The following is a 19471-nucleotide window of genomic DNA, read 5'->3' on the forward strand; positions in this document are numbered from 1 at the left end:
ATGTTCTGGTCCTGCTTGGCCCCAGAGGACAGGCTTAAGAGCAGTGGGTGGAAGTCTCAGAAGGGAAGCGTTACACTGGCTCTAAGGAAATTAGTAGAGGCTATAGTATTCCACCACCTGCAGTCGTACATCGTCGCCTGAAAATTAGTGTAGTTAGAATCATGAGCCTTTGTTTCAAGGGCAAGCTCATGGTCCTTAAAAGAACTCCAGTTTCCCAAAGGTTTTTCTCCTTCTGTTCAATTCTGATTGAAAGCCTTTATCCATTTTGCAGGATCTTTCCAAGACATGAGTGCTGATGGAAAAGCTTTAAGGATTATCTGTTCTAGTACGCGTCTTAAAACTGGGCAATAGGCATCATTTTTTCCTATGTGGACAATCAGGCTAAACTCTTTCCAGTGATTATAGCTCTAATTTAAGGGATTCTGCAGTGTTCCGGGCATTGTACAATCGGCACAAATCTCATCTACAAACAGGAATATCTGGAAGACCTCAGTATCTATAAGGAAATCTTCAATTTTGGACTCTGCCCTGGATATTCTCCATGCCCATGGCAAACACCTTTAGGGAACAGGATACAGGGAAACTGCCAAATCCCTAGAAAAAGTGTCTCCCTTCATTGTTCCATCCCCATTAATGCTGATGTCTTCTCTCTGTTGTTATCTCTAATTTAACCAGTATAGCTCCTATTTGTACATTTTTTTTTTTTTGTAAATTGTCTCCCCCATTAGACTGAATTTTTTTTTTTTTTTTTTTTTTTGCTGAGGCAATAAGGGTTAAGTGATTTGCCCAGGGTCACACAGCTAGTAAGCGTCATGTATCTGAGACTGGATTTGAACTCAGGTCCTGACTGAATCTTTGATAGCAATTAGCTCAGTGCCTGACACACATGGAGTGCTTAATGAATGTTTATTGAGTGACCACTTCCTCCACTTTCTCACTTTCCTCTCACTTCCCAGCCCCTTACAATCTGGCTTTCCCCATCACTCAAGTGGAAGTGCTCCACAGAGGTTACCAATGATCTCTTGATTGACAAATCTTGTCAATTCTACCTCCCTAATGTATTTTACATTGGACACTGGCATCACAACCACCCTCATTCAGGCCTTCATCACCTCTCACCTCCACTACTGCACTAGCCTCCTAACTGAACTCCCCGATCTTTCCTTTCTCCAATGCAGCATCCACACAGTTGACAAATTGATATTTCTAAAGCTCAAGTCTGATTATGTCACTCCGCTGCTCAAGAAGCCCTAGTGGCTCCCTCTTACCTCTAGGAATACCTCTTTGGTATTTAAAGCCCTTCAGTCTGACTCTTCCTTCCCTTTCTAGTCTTATTGCACACATTATTCTCTTTCAGGTACTCTACATTATGGCCAAACGGCCCTTCTTAATGTTATTCATAAACTTGGATATCCTGGTAAATGTTTAACCTGCTAGAAAAATAAAAGTGCCCATGACATACTTTTAAGCTTAATTTATATTAACATTTTCTCCATTCTTTTCTTAAGCCTCTTAGACAACAAAAAATAATGAATCAAGCCCTGATTGGTAATTTGCTCATTTATAAGGGGTAAGCACTCCAGATCAATAGGAGCTGGCTTCACACACTGCTGCCATAAACTATATGTCCTGTCTCCATGTCTTTACATAGTACATGCTCTCTACCTGGAATGTATCTTCTTCTAGACTTTCTCTTGTAGAATAATTAGCTTCCTTCAAATTTCAGGTCAAATACCATTTCTTACATTAAAGCTGATCCTTCTTTCCAGTTATTCATGCCCTTGAGCCTTGGAAACTACTTTTTATTTTCATCATACATATTTTGAATTTAATTTTCTGTACATTATTTTTCTTCCAATAAAAACCAGAAATACCTTGAGGGCAGAAATTGGTGCTTTTTACCCCCTTTACATCTCTAACATTTATCATAGTATCTGGCACATTGTAAATGCTTAGTAATTATTATTGAATGAATGAATGAATCCTTCACTTAATATTAACAATCAGGGTCATCAAGCAAAATTATCTTTGTTGTTCTATCTCTAAAGGAAACTTGTATTATTTTTGACATGTGCATGGGAGACAACTTGTCAGAGGAAAGCCTTTAAAGCACCATTTTTCTCTACCAAATCAAATTGTCTTTGTGGTCCAGAATCCTAGCTCCTGCTCCCCTTATCTGTATGACTCATACCCAGTCTTCTGAAGCAAAAATCCTTGTCCTAGATGTCCTTGGTGGCCTTTTTCATTAGCCAGTGTGCATTTTCAATTCTATGATTCATCTCCTAGTTTGAGGCCCTATTAATGCATGAATTTCTAGCTGTTGATTGCTGATGGATCAAACCATTATTGTTGTAGCAGTTATTATTTATTATCTCTTGAAACTGTATTGCAATCCCCATGTTAAGAGATTGCTTTCCTAAGAATAGAAAACCTTTTGTATTAAGTATGATTTATTATAATCCTTTTTGCTTGCATGTTAAAATTTAATAGTTTTCTTTGAAGCATACTTGTTTATAGCTTCATAAATTTGCTTGTCATAAGTTTAACAGGTTTTTTTCCCTTTTATCCCCCCTAACTTCTTCAAAAGATTTCCTCTCAACTCCATCTTCAATACCTTCCCTCTCCCACCCATGTACAGGATAGTGGGAGTGTGGCACACACACTCATACTCTTAGGATAACAGTAGTTTCTGTCAATGTCTCTCTCAGGATATTTATTAGTACTGAAACTGAGCAGACCATCCCAAGACAACTCTCACTTCCCAATGTCACTGACCATATGTAATCCTTTACTTAATTACAGGAAGCAGATTACCATTGGTTTCCCCCAGACTATAGATACCTGCCTATATCTGAGACCCTTGAAAGTAAAAAACCAATCATGAATGCAGAAAACACTGTCAGCTGGGTAGGTCAATTACCACTCAGAAAAAAAATAGTCCAGGAACTCAAACTCATGAATCCTGGCTGATTATAACTTACAAATCTTCAAGAACAACTGAAAGGGGCCAGAGTCAGGGTGGAACCTGTGGGTTCAAGGCCGCCTATGGCCTTCTAGGTCCTTGGGTTTGGCCTTTTGACTGAGTCCAAGTTTTACAGAACAAATCCTTTTATTAAGGGGATTTGTTCTGTGAAGTTTGGATTCAGTCAAAGAGCGCCACTTAAGGACCTAGAGGGCCACATGTGGCCTCAAGGCCACAGGTTCCCCACTCCTGGCTCAGAGCAATCTAGCCTTAAACTGCCCAGTTACTAAAAACATTCTTTCACACCTTAAAGCCCTTTTTCATCATGCCCTGCCCTCTCCTCCTTTGTTCCAGTCTGTCATGAAGAGGTAGCCCTTCTCCTTCGTAAAACAATCTCTCTACTTGTGCTCTAGGTCCCCTCCTATTTCCTCTGGGGATTGGCCCCACAAATCACTGCCTCCTCCTCTCTTATCTTCAATATTTTCTTAGCTGCTGCTTATTTCCTAGCTACCTACACTTATACCCAGGCCTACTCTACCCTTTAAAAAGTTTTTACTTGAACCCGCAATTCCTTCAAGCTACCGTACATCCTCTGTCACTTTCATAACCGAAGGCTTCCATGACCTCTTACCTGCTAATTAGAATGGTTTTTGTTCTTCTAGTCCTCATTCTACTTCATGAGGACTACAGGTTTTTAAAAAATACATTTTGTTTCAATCAGCAAAAATCAACTTTTTAAATTTTCTCATCCCAAACCCCTTCTTCCTGTTCTCCCAAATGAGAATAAAAGAAAAAATAAAGCCCATTGCATACATCTATGGTCAATCAAAACAAATTTCCATGTAGGCCATATTAAAAAAAAAAAAGTGTCTCATTCCACATTCTGCGTCCTTTGCTTCTCTATCAGGAGGAGGATAGCATGTTTCACCATAGTCTTACAATAACGACATTTTATCATCAATCTTTTGGAATTATGGTTTGTCATTACACTGATAAAAGTTTCTAATTCTTTCAAAATTGTTTATTGTCATTGTATAAATTGTTCTCCAGGTTCCATTCACTTCATTCTGTATCAGTTCATAAAAGTCTTCTCAGGTTTCTCTGAAACTTTTCCCATCATTTCTTACATCATAATAGTAGTCTATTCATTCATATACTATAACTTGTATACCCATTACCCAATTTATGAGCACCCTTTCTTAGATTCCTATTCTTTGACACCTCAAAAAGAGCTACAAATATTTTGTACATCTTTAGAGTTTGTTTTGCTTAGGACTCCTAACTCATTGAAAGGTTTGAAGCCCATTGGTTACCCACAACCTGGTTTAGCATCTGCCAAGATGGTTTTACTGGGCTATGACTACTGCACATGCTATAGCTTCTTGGAACCACAGGTGAGAGTTGGATGAATCAGGTGGACACCAAATGTGGATGAACAGCCCTGAAAAGGGCTCAGCAAGCCCTCACATTAGAGATGCTAGTCTTCCTAGAACACTTCATACACCCCATATGATATGCATATGCATATAATAGGTACCTAATAGTATAGGTGCTATGAACCAGCCCCTCCCTCTCTCTGAAGACTGAAAAGAGCAGGTGATCAGGGAGAAAGTGGGAAGGCAGCAAAAGCTATATAGACATACATAGACATCACAAAATCCTTGAGTGTCCTCTTCTCTTCCTTTTGAAGAAACTTCTAGCATGACATTGAAAACCTTCTTTTCCCAGGTTGCTGGTGAGATAGGCAGCCAGAAGCAGCCTCTTACTGTTCACTGTTTTCTTCTTTCTGGAGCTGCCACTGCTACTGTATCCTAAGCTGGACGTAGCAAGGGGTGTTCAAAGACTGGCAATGACGGTGATCGTGGGACAGAGATAAGACTGAAACATTGTGCTGGTGAGTCAGACCACTGTTGCTAGGAAGAACCAGTGTGATAGCAGAGTCCAGACTGACAACTGCAGTGAAACTTTAAGTTGTTGGCAAGATCGGGCTGGTAGATTGATCCTATCCCATCCTCTTACTCTCTATTTTCTCCAATTTTTTTTTTTTTTTTGCAGATCTAGTTTTTGCAAGTTCCAAACCCAAATTTCCCTCCTTTTCTCTACCAAATCAAATTGTCTTTGCGGTCTAGAATCCTAGCTCCTGCTCCCCTTATCTATATGACTCAGAGCCAGTCTTCTGAAGCAAAAATCCTTCTCTTAGATGTCCTCAGTGGCCTATCTATCTCATGACCTATTAGCTCAGAGATTTGGAAAGCAGAGACTATTGGGGGGATTGTTTCTGGTTTTCTTATGCAAAAGCTCATATATAACTACTTATATTCCTTTACTGGGTTTAATCAACCACGTGTCCATCGACAAACCAATTGTCTAAGTCTTATGAATGAGATTGATCAACAAAAAGCAGATTTCCCAAAGTTGATGTGGGATGAGAGAATTAATGATTTTGATATTTTAGATTGATAATTCTTTTTCTTTTCCCTTAGACTAAATTTCAAAGCTAGCTAGCTAGTGAAGGTGACTAAAACTACCCAGCTGTCTCTATAGTGTGAAAGATAGTACTCTATGAGCTTATAGGTGAATACCCTCTGTTGAGTATCAAGAACGTTGTAGCTTTTGGGAAAGCCTAATAGCACATGTGCAATGGATAAGCTCTGAATTGTCTAGTACTTTGAGGATGGAGCCATCTGGTGGCCAAAATACATACTACACTCCTTTCTGTAGATCTGCTGAAAGCTGGACAGTGAGGTAGGCTACTGCAACAAATTACCTAGGACAAAGGGTATGTTGGAGCCAGCTCCTATCAACCAGCAAGAGCTCATTGTTAAATTTTCAGTGTGAGCATTTAATCCTCCGAAATTGGCAAACACCACAAATTAAAACTTACTTTACTCTTTTGTTGATTGTCTAGACTTAAGAAAGTGATGGAAAAAATGTTAATGATGCAAATTAAACTTAAAAGTATGTTGTGTCTGCTTTTTTTTCCCCCCAGAACTGGTTATTAAGCATTTACCAGTACATTCCTACCTAAGATGCTGACCAAATGTTCATGCAGCCTATACCATTGTCACGTTAATACATATCTGTTCAATTGAAAAGAAGCTCAGGTTCAGGATGCAAGGTAACAGCTTCAGAAATTGTATGAAAAGTGCACCAAAAGGAGTATTTTGTATCAACTGTGTACAAGATGAGCACATGTATGCTTGGAGTACACAAAAGGACACCCTATTATTAGTCTTCCAGTTTGAGTCCTTAAGGAGAGGTATTAGGAAATGTTAGTAGAGCAGAGGGAAAGGGGTCACCCAGACCCTTTAGAAATCAATCCCTGCCATTCTCGAAGGAAAAGGGGCAAGCTATCAATATCCACATGAAAAAGTGCTCCAAAACACTAACAAGAGAAATTGAAATTAAAACAACTCTAAAGTTCTTCCTCATCCCCCTCAAATTGGCAAAGATGATTTTTTTTAAAAAAAAGGAAAATAACAGTTGTTAGAGAGGCTTTGGGATGAAAGGCATATTAGTGTACTGCTGGTGGAGCTGTGAATTAGTTTAAACTTTCTGGAAAGCAATTTGTAACTATAACCAAAATTTCACTGAAATGGGCATAACCTTTGACCCAGTGATACCACTAATAAGATATATACCCTCAAAGATATCAAAGACAGAGGTAAGGACATCAATGCGTAAAAACATTTATTGCAACAATTTTTGCTGTAGCAAAGAAATGGAAACAAAGTGAATGTCCCCCAATTGGAGAGTAACTAAAGAAATTATGGGATATGAATGTAGTGGAACACTTTTGTGCCTTAAGAAATGATAAAAAGATAGATTCAGATAAACTTGGGAAGATTTATAAAAGGCAGAGTGAAGAGAAATAGAATAGTTCATACTAGAGAATACAAGTCTTCAGGTTTGCCTCAATTTCTGCCCAATGCCCAATCCTTGCCCAGGTGATAGACTGGAAATGTAAGAAAAAAAATTTCTTGTAACTGCATCCCACCCCAGGATAAGGTATCTATGGGTCCCCAGAGGCAACTAGCAATCCAGAGTGGTAGAAGGGGCCATGAACTACTATACATTGGTATCTTTGCTTTCCATCCTCCCAAGTACACACATGAACACTGGAGCATTGGGGCTGCAGGTAGAAGGGGTGGGAAGTGTTGGGAGAGGGAAGAAGAGAAAGGCAGAGAAAACTGCAAGAGGAGAAGAATTTGGCAGAGTGGGTCCTATATACTACAAAAAGTCTTGGACTTGGAGTCAGGACGCCATAGATAGGATAGTATGGCTTTAGGAGCAGTGAGAGATCATGAAGGCAGAGACAAGTACTGAACCTCATGGTATAGGAGTAAGAGTACCTCCTTCCACAAGACCCAGCTTCCTTCGTGGATTAAGGTTGCAAAGAGACACAGAAGTAAAAGGCTCAACCATGTAAAATTTACAATACAATGACAAAGAAACAGGACAGAAGAGGGGGCTCAAATTTCCCAGCTTTACCTCTCCTTAAGGGAGAATGAAGGAGGAATAAGCACAAGTATAACTGATGAATAGGTGGGAAAAAATTCAGAATACCCTAACATTTTGAACTACATTCTTATCTGGATATAGACAGCGAAGGACCAAAAGTGGGAGGGGTATGTAGGAGGCAAACAAATAAAAAAAGAAAGATATTGACAATTTAATTAAATTTAAGAAATTTGGGATAAGGTAAGCTAATAGCAGTGGGCTGAGAGACTGTGGGAATTGAAGAGAATAAAAATAGTAAAGCACAACTAATCATAAGGACAAAATACCGACTGAAGAAGAGAATAAAAAGCAATACAAAAAGATGGAGAAAAGCACAAACTTAGCAATTATAACCCTAAATTTGAATGCCTCAAACACTTTGATAAAAGTAAATAAAATGTTAGAATGGTTAAAAAATAAAGCCCAACAATTTACTGCATGTAAGCAAGACATCTAAAAATAAAGACCTTTATAGAGTGAAAAGGAGAGACTGGAGCCAAATTTATTCTGCATTTGGTAATTCCAAAAAAGTAGTAGTGGAAATATTGTTACCAGAATAAAAGGAAAAACAAAAACTCACAGTCTCAAGATAGACAAACAGGGAAATTGCATTATGAAAACATATCAATAGTAAATGTATATTCACCAAATTGCATGGCATGTACTTTCATAAAAATAAAGTTAAATGAAATACAAACAAGTGTAACTACTAAAACAATACTTGAAGAAGACTAGTACTCCTCTCTCAGAACTGGCCAAATATAATAAAAAGATAAGCAAAAGGCAGAATATAGATCAGTTTCTTCATCTATAAAATGAGGGTGTGTTGGATGAGATGATCTCAAAGTCCCCATTGAGCTTTGCTATTATAATTACACAACATTTGATCTGAAATGTTTTGTTCTTTCTGTTTACATTTCTGTAGTCATCCTTTACCTAGTTTTCCTGATTCATATTTACTTCTCTCTGCATTAGATCATGTAAGTCTTTCCAAGCTTCTCTGAATTCTTCAGACTAATCATTTCTTATGTCACAGTATATTATTTTAACATTATATTCATGTATACAATATGTTTAGCCATTCCTCAGTGTCATCTGCTTTTTTTCCCACTCCTTAGATACCACACTAGTGCTACTCTAGATGTTTGAGGGGCATATGGGATCTTCCTTTCTACCTTTGACTTTTTTAGGGTATATGTGTAGATTGGGATCTCTGCCATCAGTATAGAAGTCTTAGTTACTTTCTCAGGATAATATCTCATTGTTTCCCAGAATGGTCATATACAATTTCAAAACCAAAAGTGTTTCGTACAGTGTGGCTGTATTTCTGCAGCCTTTCTAACATTATTATCTCAATTAGGTTCTATGATTCTAGGTCTAAAATGAGATGACATGATTAATATCTATAAAAATGTAGATGTTCACATACAAATTTACTTAAAACAAGGCATATATATGTGTGTGTGTATACATATATACATATATATGCATATATGAAAATCCAAACTTATTTAGTTGTTATATAAAAAAAGAAAATGGCTACTTTCTATGTTTGTGATTTTAGGCAAACCCTTTTCTGTTTATAGGCCTCAACTTCCTTCTCCATAAAATGGGGAGGTAAAGAACTAGATAAATTCTGAAGGTTCTTTTCAAATCTAAATAACGTAATCTTATGATCTTGTGTTGAACTAAGAGATCAAATGGTGCCCAAGTGAGTGTTTATCACCATCCAAAGGGAGATACAAAGGGAAACCACAATGGGGAACTTGGGACCACTTTCTCCCCGCAAGGAAGTGGTGCCCAGTTCAATGATCTCCCTTAGCCTTACCAGAATGGAGACTTAGGGAAAGGAAAGTCCACACATTTCACTTTCCCTGTGGCATAAAGTCTGGGTTATAAATGGGAAGTTAGAAGCCACAGCTTCCTAGTGCAGCTGGTTACACTAGTTGCACTGGTTGCAGGCAGCATCCTGCCTGCCCTCAGTCCATGTCTCTGGACACCAGGAGCTACTTCAGTACCAAGAGGGCTATGGAATCTAATTTGAAGACAAGTGCTGTGAAGGCAGGATTGAGGGAATAACAGATCCAGTGAGGGAGAAGGGCAGCATTATAGGGAATGTTAACCCCCTCTGCCTTTCTCTTTCATCTCACTACTGTCAATTCTGATACTTCAAATCCCTCCTGGACTGGCTCACGACCAGGTTGTAAAGATGTTGTCTGGTGGTGGATGGTGTAGTATGGGAAACAGGAGGAAATTTCCCAGGTAGCAGGATCTTCTGTGAGTGAATGATTACAATACCTTCTTTAAAGCCCATGCATACTTCAAGGCTCAGCATATAACCTGATCTTCTCCAGGAGACCTCCCTTGGCTACTTCAGCCCTTACATCAATATTTGGCTTTGACCCTGTCTTCCCCTCAGTCCTTTACTATATGCACCCTTCACTGGGCATTTAAAATCTCATGACCTGTGTCTTGTATTTAATTGGGGGTAAGTCTTATGTTTTCCTTGATATATAGTTGGGTGTGAAATAATTCATTCAAAAAATGTTGTTGATTCCTTGCTACGTATGACTAGGGTTCTATGCATGGCTTTGATGTAAGGGAGGCAGGGATGAATATGGCACAGACTTTACTCTCAGAGAGAATGCTGGATTTACATTTAGATGACTGTGGTCCGGATGTCCCCTGTGCTAATTATGACCTTTCAGATCTCAGGCAAATTACTTGGCAACTCTGAACCTTTGTGCAAAAGGGCAGGTTGGATTACATGATTTCTAAGGTCTCTTCTAGCTTTAAATTCTCAATCTTTTTAACCAAATAATGAAAATTGAAGATGTGATAGGAAATATGACAAAGGTAAAGAAAGACATAGGACTGTGGAGGGGGGGTTCCTAGGAAGGAGAATTATGTACTGCATCTCTGAATGGATGGTGAGCTGCTTGAGGGTAAAGGCTTGCCTTATTCATATCTATATCCTCCTTCTTACAACTAAGCCAAGCCCATTTAAAGTAGGTACTCAATAAATATTGTTGAATGAATGAATGAATGAAAACTCAGTTGGATGTTCCATGAGGCTGCTTTTATGGCAACATTTCAATCCTGGGATGTTTAGACAATATCTCTGTGTGTAGCTTGAGCTGGTAGCCCAATAGCAGAGATGGCTACACACGTAGAACAAAAGAATAATTGGAGCTCTGATTTACAACTTGCTGATTTCTGAAGTATAAATGCTTACATTTAAAATTTAATAATTGGCTCTTATAAGCCAATTTGATCTGGCTCCAGCACACTCCTGGAAAAATCAACAATGATATTTCCCAGGGTGCCAACCTCTTGGGGTAGACATTCCCCTATAGCATTCATCTGACCCAACACCCACATATATCATGATATTCTACTGGTCTTGTACCACGTCACAAGGGTCCTGTCTCTCCTGCCCATTGCCTACCTCTTCATCAAATTGCCTGGTGCAACTGAACATGACCAGGACAGACGTTCCCTATGAACTTTCCCAAATTAAATTTATCTAATTATAATCTTGTAGTTATGATTCTATGAAATCTTCCAAAGCCTGAGCAAATATGCAAAAATATTTCCTGTTGAAATCAATTCTGACACCAAAGTTGATGCAACAAATATTTAATGGTTTTTGTCTTGAAACAATAAGCACCACCACTCCTTTAAGCCTCATGAGCTCTGCTTTCAGGGACGTTGGGGGATGGTTTACCAGGGGTGGGGAACCTGTGACCTCAAGGCCACATGTGGCACCTCTAATTCCTCAAGTGTGGTCCTTTGACTCAACCCAAACTTCATGGAACAAATTCCCTTATTTGTTCTGTGAAGTTTGTATTCAGTCAAAGGACTACACCTGAGGACCTAGAGGGACACATGTAGCCTCAAGGGCACAGGTTCCCCACCCCTGGTTTAGACCCTGGAGAGGGGAGAGGGTGGGATGAGAAAAAGAAAGTATACTCTGGAAGTATCTTGCGCTATGTTCAAAAACTGCTTAGCAGGAGTTACAACGTCCAGTATCCACCAAAACAGATGAAGAGGCAGGAGAAATACTGCCCAAGTCCACAGAAGTGGGAATGTGGCCTTTTCATTTCCAGATATTTCTTCAATATTCCGCAGCCAGTATTCACTCTGGTCTACTGGACGTTGGCTCCTAAGAGCAGAAAGTTCTAGGGAAGGGTCAGAAGAGGACAAATAGTAAAGAACCTTTCTTCACAAAAGACACCTCTCTAACTTGGGGGGTGGGGCAGGGCAGGAAGAGACACCTTTCATGGAAAAGCAAATACTCACTTTGACCTAAAACCAGGTCAACTGATAGGAATCAAATTTTCCTTCAACCCTGTGATCTTCACTGAGTCCAGCTCCTGGGCCCTATCTATCATTTCACAAACTGATGGTTTATTTTCTGGAAGACACAGAAAAATGTCAACTGCCTTGTAAATTTTGTGTGCTGAATGCACACAAGAAAGCTGTGGGTGCCACATGCTGCTCTCCTGCCCCATGTTACATTTCCCATCACCCAAAGGAGAAGATATTTCCAAAGTTTCAGGAAATGCCAGATCCCTTTCCACTGCTCTTTCTCACCGAGGAATAGTCAGAGGAAGCTGCTTCTGGAGGACAGACAGCAAATGGAGCCCACCACCATCATCACCATCTCAGCAAGACTACCCTTAGTTTGGATCAGAAAGAAACAGCTCATTCATCTCATGAGGTTGGAAAACAAGCTGGTCTTAGAGACATAGATTTAGGACTGGAAGGTATCTTAAAGGTCATATAGTTCAACCTCATTGCACAGAGATTAATAATAATAGCTAATATTTCTAGACCGTTTACCAGATACCAGACACTGTGCTGAGTGCTTTACAATGATCTCATTTGATCCTTGCAACAACCTTGAGAGGTAGGTGCTATTATTGTGGCCCTTTTACAGATGAAGAAACTGAGGTACAGGCTAAGTGACTTGCTCAGGATCATATATTTTAGTAAAGTGTCTGAAGCCAGATTTGAAATCAGGTCTTCAAGCCTAATGTTCTATCCATTATACCATCCAACTGCTTATAAAGAAATGCAAATGAGCCCAGAGAAGGGAAAAAAAATTGCCAAGGTCAGAAAGCAAGTTAATAGTAGAGCTAGGATTTGAACCTAGAGCTTCTAGCTTCCAAAACAGTCAGTCCTCTTCTTTTCATACAGATTCCACGTAAGTGAAAGACTCTTTTTTTTTTTTAAATTTGAATCATTTTGGTAGGAAAACCTTCTAAACCATACTGGACATTTTATTTTCTTCTTAAATGACTAAGGAATATGATTTGACTTCTTTCTTAATGGGCTTAGACTTCTGATTTTTAAAATCTTAGACCTACTCTCATAATAATATTGTATCTTCCCCAGCTGTAAGCCGTCACTTCTTATTTCTTGATACATTATACTTTTTTTCCCCCTTCTAATGTCCTGTGGGCTGGAAGACTAGAGCCCAGTTCATTAGAATTGTATACAAATTAAAAGTGAATTGGCTAGGTCTGAGGGCCTGAGAGGCATCCTAAGAGTATAAACTTTATCCCATTTATTGTAGAGACTCAGGGGCCATTTTGTTTGCTTTCTGAATCTCAGCTTGACTCTAGGTACCCAGACTTTTGGAAATGACTTTCAAATGATCCAGTCTTTAGTGTGCTTCTATTGGCTCTCCCCATTGATGTTTGTGAAATAGAGAATTGAGCAGTCTTTGGTGAAGTCCCTTTTGGGAGCTCAAATACAGAGATTGCCATCTATATGGCACAACTTTCTCCATCCATCCCCGGTTTCACTCTGTTAGTATAAGTGTCCAGGGATACTGCCTTGAAACCAACTTCAGGAGAGATTTCAAGCCACTCTTCTCCCTTCCTCCTTGAGTCCCCAAATCAGTTTCGGAAACTTGGACTGGCTCAGAAGTTCTAGCTGGTCTGGTTTACTGGGTGGGAGGAAGACATATGTTGGGAGGAAGGGGGCTAGAATCAAGTTCTCCTGTTTTAGATTCACTTGTCAGGGCCAAGGCAGATGCAGCGTTTGTCAGTGAATGGCTGGCAGCCCCATAGCTGTGTGTAATGGAAGTCCATCTATCCTTACCCCTGACCAGTCACCTCTCTACGTCCATACCATGGCAGCACCCTAGTGAAGTCTCAGGCTAATCCCCCATCAAAGACATTCTTCTATTCCCTTCAACACCCGTGAAAAACCACTCACAACCAGAGCAACAGGTCATCTCAACAATCCTACCACCACATGCTCCTCCTTGGAGCAGGGCTTCTCACTGACCTTATAGGGTTGCAAAACCAGGTCGTAAAAGTAAATGTCTTCTGGCAGAGGGAGGATGAAGCCTTTCTGAAACTTCTCTAGATGTGAAGAGTAGAGAGAGAGAATCATTGTCCAGGGAATCAGAACATGGGTGAAAGCTCAAAATACATTTGCCTGCCCCTAGGTAATTGAGGCTACCTTTTGTCAGTGGGAGTTTGGAGGTTGATCTCAGAACAAAGGTGCTGATTTAGGAAGGAGGCCTACTAGACCCTTTAGCTTTGCACTAGCCTAGCACCCAACTGTTTCCCATCAGGCCAAGGGAAAGAGATTAAAGACAAGACGCTCCTGTGCCCAAGCTGTCAGTCCTTGAACTCATCACTACTTTACATAACCATATATGGAGCTTCATGATTTTCAAAGTGCTTTTTCATTCAATATCATTTTCATCCAATATCATCCAATATCAAATCAGCCCTATGACAAAGGTTAGCCAAAGATTCTGATTTTCACTTTACAGAAGTGGCAACTGAGGCACACTGAGGGGACATGACTTGCCCAAGATTTAGGGAGTACCACACAAAGGAGCTAGAACCTAGGACTGCTGATTGTGGGACCAGAACTTGCCATATTATACATTGTTCAATTTCTTTCTAAGCTCATTTATACCTTGTAAAAAGCATTGGTGACAGTTCCATCTTACCATTGACAGTTGGTATCAAGAGGGTAGCTGTCAAGAAATTCAGAATCTTCTCTATTCTCACCACCTAGAAGGAAGCAAGAGGTACAGAGTGCCTTTTAACAGGAAAGGTTGAAAAAATGAAAAACTGTACAGAAAATCCTTAAGACTTCAACAGAGGAGCTCCATATCTTGGGGAACACACAAAATACTCATCTTTCTGCTTCTCTTCTCTACACAAAGAACACTTGCAGGGTTTTTCTATATTGTTCCATTGAAGTAGGACAGCAGTTCTCCAACTTTTTGGTCTGCTTTACACTCTTAAAATTTATTGAGAACCCAAAGAGCTTTTGTTTATATGGGTTATATCTATTGAAATTTACCATGTTAGAAATTAAAGCTCATAGTTTAAAAAAAATTATTAATCCTTTAAAAATAATAAACCCATTAAATAGTATCACAGATAACATATTTTAATAAAAATAACTACATTTCCCAAAAAAGTGAGAAAAGTGCTGTTATTTTTATGTATTTTCACAAATCTCTTTAATATCTGGCTTAATAGGAGATGACTGGATTCTCATATCTGCTTCTGCATTCAATCTATTGTGATAGGTTATTTTGGTTGAGGTATCTGAAGAACATCTGGCTTCACACAGATGTGTAGTTAGACTAGATCTCAAACTATGTTACAAAGCAATAACCACCAAAACAATCTAGTATTGGGTATGAAATACAGTGATTGATCAATGGAATAGATTACATACACAATATACAGAAGTAAATGACCACAGTAACCTCATGTTTGATAAACCTAAAGATCCAAGATATTTGGGCAAGAACTCACTATTCAACAAAAACTGATGAGAAAACTGGAAAACAATCTGTTACAAACCAAATGTAAACCAACATTGCACACCATATACCAAGATAAGATCGAAGTGGCTATATAATCTAGACATAAAGGATGATATCATAAGCAGATTAGGGGAGCATGGAAAATTTTGCCTGTTAGATCTGTGGATAAGGGAAGAAGAATTCATGTCCAAATAAGAGATAGAGGGGATAACAGGAAGTAAAACAGATAATTTTGATTACATTAAATGAAAATGATTTTGCAAAAATAAAACAAAGGGAAAAAAAAGAAAAAAATAAAACCAAGGCAGCTGAAATTAGAAGGAGAGCAGGAAGCTGGAGGAAAAAATTATAGGAAGTCTCTTTGATAAAGGCCTCATTTGTCAGATATATAGGGAACTGAGCCAAATTTATAAAAATAAGAGCCATTCTTTAATTGACAAATAAAAGATATGAGCAGGCAGTTTTCAGAGGAAGAAATCAAAACTATTAATAGTCATATAAAAAAGCTCTCTAAGTCACTAATAAGTAGAGAAATGCAAATTAAAACAACTCTGAGGTACCACTTCACACCCATTGGATTGGCTAACATGACAGAAAAGGAAAATGACAAATGCTGGAAAGAATGTGGAAAAACAGAGACACCAACACTGTTGTTGGAGATGTGAACTGGTCCAACTATTCTAGAGAACAATTTACAACTATGCCCAAAGGGCTACAAAACTGTGTATACCCTTTGACTCAGCAATACTACTACTAAATCTGTATCCCAAAGAGATCAGAGAAAAAAGAATAGGACCTAACACTGTAATGATAAATACTGTGAAAGACTTAGTTACTGGGATCAATACAACGATCCATGACAATTCCAAAGGACTCCTGATAAAAATGCCATCTACCGCCAAAGAGAGAACTGATGAACTCTGAGTACAGATTGAAGCATATTTTTTTCATTTTATTTTTCTTGCTTTCTTTTCAACATGGCTAATGTGGAAATATGTTTTGCGTGACCTCATGTGTATAATAGGTATTGTATTTCTTGTCTCCTCAATGGAAAGAGAAAAGGGTAGAAAAAGGGAGATAATTTGAAACTGAGAATAAAAAAAATTTGTAAATTTTTTAAAGAATGTAATTGAGAAATACTTAACAAAAATTTAAAAGTACAATAGAACATAGGTGTTAAAAGAAAGACATGGGGGTATTATTTCAATAGGCAACTAATGTCTCAGTATTATTATGAAAATTGTTTTAACCTTATGGATCCTGTGAAAGGGTCTCTGGAGAACTACTGTTTATAGTGGGAGGAACCCTAAAATAGAAACCAAGGACGTCTGTGTTCAAATCCTGTCTTTGTCACTAGATTCTATGTGGTCCTGGGCAAGTCATTTCTCTTCCCCATCTGTGTCCTCCTCTGTTGTTGGTGGTGGTGGTAGTGGTCCTTTGTTCTCAATGAGGTCCAATGACATCAGGACCGTGATGTTTGACTTGCAAGTGAATTGGATTTAAGTGAAGCAGAGCTGTGCAAAGTCATCAGCCCCACTCTGTTCCAGAGTCTTTGGAGTCCAGTGGCAAGATATAGGTCAGGACTGACTGGCGATGGCCCAGGATGCAGTGGGAGACCCTGGCCCTTCTAAGCTAAGGTCTTTCCCAGGTCTCAGTTTGTCTGAGGTGGCACCCATTCAGTGATTAAAGGTTAGGTAAGAATTGAGGCAAAAGATGGACTACTTTGTCTTCACAAAAGAATTAATCAGGTGGGGGAAGATTCTCAGAGTTTCTAGCCAGAATCGAAACAATTTCTCCTAACACTCACTCTGAACCATCAAAACCCAAACAATGAACAAATGAGGCTTGGTCTGGGGCCTGCTATTGGCCAGTCAGTGAGAACCGAGTGATTTGGGTTTAAAGGCATAGTCAAGTAGCTCCATTTGAATCCCAATAAGCTTTATCAAAGCCTGATTTTTCAGAGCTATATTTCAAGAAATCATAAATGAAAACTACATGAGACAAAAGAGTTCATTGTCCCAGTTAAAAAAAAATGATAGAATAAATAAGTAGAAACAAAAAAAATCTAGGCCCCAAACCCCAAGATACCTTGCAAAGTGTAAGTGATCAAAATTTATATTTCTTTGGACAGCATGCCCACATGTAAGGGTATGACTCCCCATGTGGATGGAGTAAGAAGAGGAGGGTCCTCCTCCGTAAGATAAGGAGGTTAGAAGAGATGATCTCTCTAAGGCCCCTTCTAGTTCTGACATGCTCTACTTTTTTTTTCAAATTGTTAACATTTTAACATAAAACAGGAGAGGATCAAAGAGTCAGAATTAAGGAGTAGTCAGAGAAATGGAGAAACTACTTCAAATAACCATCCCTTGAGTATTCCAAAATGTCACCTGGAAGGGAAATTAGAAACCTTCCAGTCTGACCCCTTTGTTGCACAGGTGAAAAAACTGGGGATCAGGGAAGGGAAGACTATTCCAAAGTCTATTCCCAAATAAATCCATGGTAAAGCCATGAGGAGAGAATCCAGAGTGCCTAGCATCTGCCCAGAGTTTCTTTCTTCTACACCCTACTGCCTCAGAGGCAGAAAAATCTCTTGAAAATCTTGTAATGTTTATGGGGAAAGAAGATTTATTTTATAAAGTCTCCATTTACACATCAGTCAGTGGAGCAGAGTAGAGGTTGGGGAGCCAGGATGTGGTTGTTAACGTGGTCACTAAAGCATTTTGATTGTATACCTTTTTCAGTAAAAGTTTTTGAGTTTGAAATCCCAACACGTGTACACAATTTATTTATAAATTATATGTACACATTGCAGTACTAATAACTATGCACCTTATAAAAAGAATGAAACAAAGTTGAAATAATATTTGATCCTAGAGTAGGCAGCTAGTGGAGTTTGTTGAGTAAGGGAGTGACACGGTCAGACCTGGGCTTTAGGAAGATCACTTTGGCAGCTATATGGAGGATGTATTGGAGATAGGAGAGATTTGACGAAGAGACACTAGTGTATTGCAATAAACTAAGCAAGAGGTGATGAAATCCTGAACTAGTGTGGTAGTTGTGTGAGTGGAGAGAAAGGGGTGGATACACAAGACACTATGCAGAGAAAAATAAGATTTGCAATTGATTGGGCATGTTGAGTGAGGGAGTGATTGGAGTTGAAGATGACACCAAATTTATGGATCTGGGTGACTGGAAAGATGATGATGCCCTATAGGAGTAAAATAGATGTTCAGAAGAGGTGTGAATTTTGGGTGAAAGGTAATGTAAAAGCTTTTGGATGCAGATAGAGACCCACCCATGTCTGTTCATCCTTCATGAGTCATTCTGTCTTAGCCAAAATGAAAGGGGGAAGGCCTGGAGAGGGAGTTAGGCAGGGCTCTTACTTATTGGTTACAACCCTAGAGAACCTTCTGAGGGCACCTGCTCCACCTATAAATTGCTAGGGAACAAGGGGTGGGTATGGCAGAGGAGGGTCGGGGACTATTCCCAACATCATTCACACAGCTACAAAATGCCCCAGAAGGAGGTAGGTTATAACTGTCCTAAGAAGCTGCCTACTACAGAATAAGTAAGGTTGGGGACTTCCTAAACAGAGGAATTGGGGGAATTGTAGAAATGTAGAAGGATAACAGCAGTTGTGATAACTGTAAGAACTCCCTGATTGGCTATCACAAGGAGGGAGGGATATTAGTGATCTTTCCACTCTCTCATTGGTTGAAACACGTATGACCTTGGGGTCATGTCACCTTGAAGACCATTGTCCCAGACCACCCCTGGTCTAGATGGATTTCACTCAGAACTCACTACTTATCTCAGTGTTAAATCATATCATTCTGTCTTTGGAGTCTTGGCTGCACATGTGTCCCCTCTCCCTAACTAGACCATAAGCTCCCTGAGGGCAGTGACCATTTCCCCTCTTGCTTCTGTTTTCCTCATAGCATAGTCCAGAAAAGGGATGGATAAGAGTAAAACCAAGTAGAATGAATCATAAAGGCTAAAAACAACTCACGTCAAACTGGCCAATTTCAGAGTGTTTCAGTTCCACAGCCAACCGACTATGCAAAGAAACAAAGAAGAGCGAGTTATCCCATAGGTTTGCAGTGTTTGGGGTCCTGGAAAATGAGAGGATACTCAAGAGGCCTGGTAAAGGGGAGGGAGCCAGTTGGGTGGAGACATAGTGAGGTTACCAAAACAGC

This window comes from Vombatus ursinus, unplaced genomic scaffold (assembly GCF_900497805.2).
Source record: "Vombatus ursinus unplaced genomic scaffold, bare-nosed wombat genome assembly UNPS02014785.1, whole genome shotgun sequence".
Lineage (NCBI taxonomy): Eukaryota > Metazoa > Chordata > Mammalia > Diprotodontia > Vombatidae > Vombatus > Vombatus ursinus.